Here is an 8,886-nt window from a genome sequence, read left to right on the forward strand (position 1 = left end):
TAATCTAGGAATTTTATGACCAAGGATTGACCTAATCTCCCTAAGAATCGGACCAGGATCGACAAGGTTGGGCCGATCCAGAGTCGGTCCAGGGTTGACCCTAGATCGATGCTCATCCCTAAGGACAAGTATCACATATTCTTGGGTGGTTTGTCATGGAATAGTATCAAGCATTAACACAAAATAGCTTTTGGTCGTTTTGGTAAGGTTATTGAGTTTCAAGTAAAGTCATTTTTTGGAAACTCTAAATTAATGCTTGAAGGGCGTAAATTGCCATTTTGGCTCACTATTTCCACATTTTGAAGAATTATCATCACATAGGTCGAGATCCTTTCATTCTGATATTTGAAATTTGGCGTCACGAGCTTGTGTGTTCTCTTTAGATTTGATTTGATCTTGTTAGAGATATTCCATGAATGTGTGCTCTTATACTTTTATGGAAGATACTTACAGTTTTTCAAAATTACCTATGTAGAAAATATTTAAAAAATGGCATAGTGATTCCATGTAGTTACTTAAAAAGAAATAAAAAAGGAAAACCATAAAAGAAATGAAAAGAAATCAAGCTAATATTTCTTTTATATATTTATTTTTTATTTTGGGGCTTCAATACCTACTTGTTTTCCAATAGAAAGTCGGATGTGTGTATATGTTTTCTCTCTCAAGTTTGTGATTATTTTAATAATCATCCATTTAGGATTGGAAATTGGGGCGCTCCTCTATTACTCAAAATAGTTTCCATTTGTCCTTAATTCTTCCTATTCCCTGCTAAAATTTGTTTAATGTACATTCATGAAGCCAGTTTATAACTATTTTTATCTGCTATTTAATTTGTCTTTGGCTCCACCTCTACAGAATTTTATCGAGTTTGCCCATGTTGGACCAGGTTATGTATAATTGTTTTCAACGAAACAATGGATGCTGTCATGTGGGATTTTTGTGTTTTACCACTAAAATTACACTCTTTTTACCTTATATTATTGTGATTATAGATTTTGAAAATAGGTTTCATTTGACTTTGGAACAAATTCTTTAGTATTCTTATAGTGTTGTCCAATCATTCTTGGGAATATGCTAGAGTGCATACAATCATTAGTTGGTTGGTGATGTCCATGCCAATATGCTCAAGTAAGTGTAGACACAAGCTTGTGTTGGTATTTGGTGGCATGTCTTTATTCACGTTTGCTTGGGAGTGCAGCGTGGGCCTCTATCTATGTATATGCTCATACATGTGTTGGTATTTGCTGCATGACAATGTGTATATTTGATAAATACATGAAGATATGATAATTTTCTCTCATCCACACAAATATAGAACTTCTCTAGCATTAGAATGGTGGCAGATTCTTGCCTTCTTGATGACATGGAATTATGCTTGATAGAAGGGGAATGGAGACCAAATTTAGCAAGCACAAATGAGAGAATAATTGGGCGACAATTATTCAATTGACTAATGATACACCCCATATTTGCCATTAATTATTTTTCTGGCTAAATTAGCATAATCGACAATTTAGCAAGTATTCTTTTTGCATCCTATCTTTTGTGAAATTTTTATATTTCACATTTCAGTCATTTAAATGTTGCGTAAAGAGTTAAAGTCTACTTTGAGTTTTACATGTGTAAAACATTGTTGGCATTATATTTATGACTACTAAATTTTTAGTCCAAACATTTTTCTTGTCAAAATTGTCGTGATTCTATTCCTGAATTTATTAGATTTACACTTATGTTTGAAACAACCAAAGAGATTTATATTTATAATAGCCACAAATTTATGGGTTAAAGATTATAATGTCTCTTTTTCAATGATCGAATTTTTCACGCATAACTTTTGATAAAATTATTAAATAGTATTTTATTGCATAAACTGATTACATGTTTTGTATCAAGTATGCATTGTTGAGACATTTTTGGTGATTCATATATAACACTCAGAGGAAGTCTTACGGTTATTTTGTGAAATTATTAATTCATTTTAGATTTCTGCTAACCTCTAAGTTTTGGTTAACATTTTTGGAGCGACATGTACTATTGACAGCAGTAATGATGTAAAAAAAAAAGTTCTTTGTAAGAATATTTACTTTGCCAATTTATGTTGAATGTCCATTCATGCATGATGATAATTAGAGACTTGATTGGCTATTAGGGGTGAACATGATCCGGGTTGGGCCGGTTCACCCCCTAACCCTAGGACCAACCCGTACAGTGTTGGTCCTCAATTTTTGGGATCGATGACCAATCCTATTAAGCTTGGAGCTGAGAACCCGACCAACCCAATGTGTTCTATCCGATTTCATTTTTTGTACTCCTTAAAAAAAACGACTGAGGACCGAACTAACCCAATGGGTTTGGTTCGGTTTCAAGGTCAACCTAGGACTAACTGATAATTTTTTATTTCATTTTTTATACTTCTTGAAAGGGCAACCAAGGACTATACCGACTCAATGGGTTTGATGATGAGTGAGATCATCTAAAAAAAGCAAGCAGTGAAGGTCAAGTGGGGTGAGCGTCAAACAAAATAAGTATCGAATGTCGAGCGGGGATCAACAAGCCAAGTGAGCATTGAGTGGTGAGCGACACGAGTGACACAAAGCGAGCGAGGCGAGAGTCGAGTGGTGAGCAAAGAAGTTGTTTCTTTCAATTTTGGCAAATTGAAAACTAAGAGAACAAATAAGATAAAAAAGAACGAATATTAGAGGAGGAAAGAGTTGTTTATACCTTTTTGGACACTGTGAGGACTCCTTACAAAAACATTTTCCTCATTCGTAAATTATGACTATTAACGTCATAAATGATATTAAAAATCTAAGTTATTAAAGAACAATATAAAATTACTTGAACTCTTTACTAAAGAGCTGTTTAATGTTGTTAACGTCGTTTATTTTAAGGTTCTCTCTAAATAAAAAAATTATATACATATATTCAGGGTTGGTCCGGATTGAACCGACCTAGAACTCTTAGGATTGAGGACCGACCCGTATAGTGCTAGTCCAGAAATTCTATAACCAAGGATCAACCCAGTCTCCCTAGGAACCGAACCAGGACCAGCAGGGTTGGACTGGTTTAGGGTCGATCCAAGATGGACCCTAGACTGATGCTCACCCCTATTGACTATTGTATTGGGAAAGAGAATCTCCTTTAGTGATTGTTGTGGAGATGAAATTTATATTATTTGTTTTGCATCCGTATCCAACATAAATCTATGTTGAATAAGATCTATATTGAATAAAATTGATGTCTTTTGTGAAATGCTTTGTTAAATGGTGAGTATTGTCAAGTTTATTGTATTTTACATAGTGCATTTCCCATTGTATTAGAAGGAAACGGTGATGTAACTGGATCTTGGATTCAAATGAAATAAAATCCATTAATGAATATGTGTTCACCCGGTGGAAGTGCTTGACATAAAAGCAGTCGAATGAAATCATGGGGGAAATGGCAATCCTACTTAACCAAAAGTCAACTTGATTGAAGTAGATGGTTTGACTAAATAATTGCTATAGTCATTCCCATGCCAATATTGTGGCTAATCGAAATTATGGGTGGTAGACTCGAGTGCTACTAGGCATATATGTGTAAACAAAATACCTTGTCCTCCTAAGCTCTAATGGGTGAAGGAGAAGAAAATATTTACTATTCTTTAGTAAATTGAGAACTATTCAAATTCTTGAGAAAAAGAAAAAAATTCTTCTCAAACTCATATATGAAAATGAGGCTGGGTAGTTGAGAAACTCTTACCAGATATTCTTTTGGGAAAATGACACATTTTGTGTTTATACATCATTATTGCCAAGAGGCAATAGTCATGCAAAGATAAAATTTTCAATGGTAAAAATTGACACGTACGATTGAAAGATGACGTGGTAAAGTAGTTACTTAATGATGGAATTATGTCCATTAATTATATGAAGTTAGAAATGGATTTTGGCCAATCCTCTGACTATACATCGAGGGAAATGGGAAAAGCCAACTGAGGAAAATCAACAATCATAGTAACCCAACCTATGTGATTGGCGATCCCATGAATTAGATTCATATGGATAATAACAAGTCATTTGTTGATATAGTGCACTGTAAAAAAATTATTATCCCTCCTAAGGTGAAAATAGTGCAAAATTATAAGGAAAAAGAGATTGAGGTAAGCTCTTAATGAAATTCTATAGCCATTATTGGTGGTGTATTAATCTACAATATACACTTGATGGAATCACTTATATAAATGTGGAGTGGAGCCACTCGTATGAGAATTTTTGGCGAAAATCTCTAAAGTACTTATGAATAAACCAAGCACACGCATGACCTATTAGCGCAAAACCGCATTAAACAACAAAGTTTGTGGGAGTGTAATGTGATTGGTGAAAATTATATTTCACAAAAAGAAATTCTTGGTTCATGAAAGTTTCAAACTTCACCAATGATTTCGTAAATTATATTTCATTCTTTCTAGGATTGGTTCATAGCCTAACAAGCACCAGTTCTGATGCATTACTTTCCATTAACTCAGTATTATTCTATTTTTCTTGTCAAAACTTTCGGAAATATGTGGGGATTGTTAAATATTTCAGCAGTTTTGAAATATTTATTAGAAATTATTATCATCATGAAAGTCATCATTTTTTTAACGGCTTTTTAACGGTCATATAACAGCTTTCTAATGGTTGTATAACGGTCATCTAACGGCTTTATAACTTTTGATTTATTACTTCATAAATTCTTCATTATTTTATAATGGTCATCTTTTTAATTACCAATTAATTTATGACGATCTCCTAATGACTCTCTCTATTTCTTGTTTGAATATAAACTAAACTTCAAACCACAATCTTAGTAGATACAATATGTTCTCACATCTTTCCTTTTCTTTTTGCTGGGTTATACACAAAAGCTATTTTGTTTCCTTCTAATATTCAGTGCGGAGTATAGAGGAAAATCTATTGTATCTTGGGAGAATAGCCATTGAAGCCTTACGCACCAAGCTCCGTACTCCGAGGAGTGGAATTATCCTTAAGGACATTGTTTGCATGCCTTAGACATTTATTTTTATTTTCTAATCTTTTGTAATGTATTTCCAATCATTATTATTATTTTATGTATTCTAATCCTTTTTCCAACACATGTTACACCAAAATATTCGCCTGACATGATCCATTAAATTCAATATATGAGCGGGTCTAAAACCCAAAGAAGCTCTATCTCTTAAACATCGCTCACTCAGACAAGCCGGAGAGCCCTGTTGACACCCAAACATGGACGATGTTGGAGGAAGTTCTCCATTCTATTGATGCTGTTCTTGCCACACGAACATCAGAGTCCATCATGACGTGACCATTTGCTCTGTCGTTCTTCACACAGTTGCCGACTCCTGGGTAATGCACTACTGAATTGAATTTGTCACATCGGTGTTGATCTAACGAAAAGAGAAAACTCAAGATGGTTTGTGCTTGGACTGTGGCAGAGGGACTGAACTTTGACCTCTTTAATCCAAAGAAACTATTGCAGAATGTGGAATATGTTAGCTCAAAATATGCATACCATCACATACTTCTGTGTCATTCCTCGTGCATGTATGTGCAACAAATAGTGCCTACTACGTCCATCCGGCATTTTTTCCACGCAACTTGCAGTGCTACTTGACCGTGAAACTTCAACGTCCAAACCTCATCTGTCAGTGAGGGCACTCCAAGATTCTTTTTCGGGCATTTTCGTCTTATGGAGAGGAGTAAACAAGAAATCTTTGAGCACCTTATCTGACAAGTTTACTTGTGTTTTAGTGCTCTTAAATGACTCTGGTGGCTACGTGATCCAGGAAGCAAACAGCGTCACTCTTTACGTTATAAGGCAAAGAAAAGGGTGAGCTGCTTTTTGTAAACAGTCTCCGTGAATGATGACTAAGAGACCTTATATCAGTCCCCTCGAGTTTCTAACGCCTACAAGAATTTCTTATGTCGAGGTGTTCTCCTATCGGTGATTAGTAGTTACTGATTAGGCTATGCTTTTTAACACGCCTAATACGGTGTTTTTGCTGCGCTCGTTGTCAATTATCAGCCTGGTGTTAGTTTCGTCTTCCCCAGTCAGCTCGTTCTCAGGGGCTCCTAATAATATTTGTTTGCACATTTTAGTACCTTTTCACACTTGAGAACTTGTTTGAAAGGCCAAAAAAATATGCAGGTGGTGTCATTACTCTTGGCAAAAAAATATTGTTCATCTGAGCATGTAAATGTGAAAGGAGGGATGTTTTTTGTGTCTCAAACAAACTCCTGTAGTCATAACGTCTTATAGGAACACGACCTCAAAAAGCAAACATAAAGGACACAGGAAGTTATGCTGATTTACCGCCGAACTGCAAAGATCTTTTCAAAGCATATGTTGCCAAATTTGAACCTTAATGAGATTCTCTGCACTTCTATTTCAAGAGAAGCTTGCAGAAATGACTGGAGAAGATTAACAAGTACACTTTAGCGAGGGGAAAGTACTGCATGTGAAACATCACTACTTGGACACCGCCGGTAGAGAGAGACACGTCTCTTGGCAAAGCCACTGGCGAAATCAGCTGCGACCACGTACTCCAGTCTCCAGCGAGCGCCTGAACCGCCCATCAAGACATCGAGCCCCTTGGCGAACCTGTTGTTCCCGACGTGCCAAGCCGACACCAAGCCCTGTCACGACGTGTTATTTATATTGTGTGATCCTACATTTTGGGATCCATATTTTCTCTTTAAAGTAGCTGTTATTCCACATATAATTTTTTTCACGTATCATACCTTTCCGTGACAACCATTGTTCATTTCTAATGGGTAATCAAGCCCTACCGTGATGTTAACACAAGCCCTGTGATGTTAACGCTCATTGCCCCTTCGAGCCGCAATGCCCTGACGTGCTTGAACAACAGAGCCCCGACGACGAGCTGTTGCCTCCTTGCACCGTTGCCGATTTTTCATCACTTGAGGGTCGCCTATTAACAACTCTTTCCTCTGGTTTTTCAAAATCCGTGGCGTCACAACAAGTGCAACCTTCATCAACGGTTTCCATCGACATCTGGCTCATGTACGACGTCGAGCATCATTAAGAAACTGAGTCTGATCGTGGTGGATTGAGAAATAAAGCTAAGAAAGAAAGATTTTCAGAACGTCCAGTAGACTCCAAGTGATGATCGTGGAATCAGTCGAGGGGCTTGGTCAAAATAAAAGTGTTCTTGGTGGCTTCCTGCAGCTCTTCCCCCGCGTTCGAGATCTTCTAACAACACTGGAGAAACGCTCGTTCTCGCACTTATCTTCCCCTTTGCAGGTTTACCAAATTGGAGCAATTAATTTTTAAACTGCAGCATAGTCGCAGCATCTCTCCAGTCCACGAGCGCCGCCGCCGTTCACCGTCAGTGGAGCTGGCTATGATCTCAAGCCAGAACTTCTTGTTTCCGAAGGTGAATCTATCAAACTTGATTAGCCATTAACAAGTAATCCTAATGTGGGTGGATTTGGTCAAGGAGATGTGGAATAGTACTTTAAGATTCATTACGTGTCCAAGTCCTATTGTTCTTCTTGGCATATGTTACTTTGGCACAAATATTTTTGGTTCTTAAGAATAAATAGTTTGAGAAGGTTCAATTATCCGAAATGAATTTCTTGATTTGTGGATTTCCAATATCAAATTTGTAAAAAGAATCAAATTTTGTTGTCATCCGTCAAGCCGATTCCATTGAGTACAAATTTGGCAATTTTACTTGTGAAATTAGGTAATTATCTTATCTAAATTTGATTTGGATATTTTATTGCCTAATATATGCCTATCTCTAATTAGGATTTTCTAAATTAAGATAGAATTTAATTAGTTTATTTCCTAACTTAAAAGTAGATAATATCTTACTTTAGGTAGATTTTTATTTTTAGCAACTCTTAAGTACGAATTTTAATAAAAGATACAAAAATATCATGTGCATGTCATATAGAATTAGTTTCATAAAGCACATGTCATTTAGTGATTATTGCTAGGTCCATTTGATTAAAAAATTTCCGTTATTAGAATTAGGCCATTAGGTTAAATTGCATTGCATGTATATTAGATTTCATTAAATAATATAAAATCCTAAAAAATCGAGTGACTTCATGTTAATTAGAAATCGTATCTAGGGTTGTTAATGTGCATTTTGAGTTAATATTACAGATGTTTTCGTTTCTACATGGTAAGTCTTGCAATTTATTTATTGCTTTCTTGAGTATTAAATTGATAATTTGTGCACTTGCATTGTCACCTTACCTTACAAGCTGCCTGCAAAACATTTTTTTGGAATAAAAAAGAAAATATACCGAAATGGCAAATTTTAGTGTAATCAAGTCTTTGAACTCACTAAATTAAATCTCTCATTATTTTACTTGGTTTTAATCGACCCACCAATAATACATTAGTAGCGATTTCTAATTAAAAAATCATTTGTATGTTAAGAAATTGAATCTAGGCTGCAAATTAGTATGGATTTAAGAGAGCTATAGCTAAACCCTTAGTGCACCCGAAGTTAGGTCAGGACATGGATGATGACTAAGAGGCTTTATATCATCACAATTTCCACTTGTGTTTCTACCTACCTACAAGAATTTCTCATGTCAAGGTGTTCTCCTATCAATGATTAGTAGTTACTGATTAGGCAATGCTTTTTACCACACCTAGTATGGCGCTTTCGCTCTGCTCGTTCTGAATTATCTGCCTAGCGATGCTCAATTAGTTTCATCTTCCCAAGATTTTTTTTTTTGGTCAGATTCATCTTCCCAAGTTTGCTTTTGCGCATTTAGTACCTTTTCACGCTTCAAAAGTTGTTTGAAAGATCAAAACATATGCAGGTGGTGTCATTACTCTTAAAAAAAAAAAAATTGTTTATCAGAGCATATGAACGTG

This window comes from Eucalyptus grandis, chromosome 8 (genome assembly GCF_016545825.1).
Source record: "Eucalyptus grandis isolate ANBG69807.140 chromosome 8, ASM1654582v1, whole genome shotgun sequence".
Lineage (NCBI taxonomy): Eukaryota > Viridiplantae > Streptophyta > Magnoliopsida > Myrtales > Myrtaceae > Eucalyptus > Eucalyptus grandis.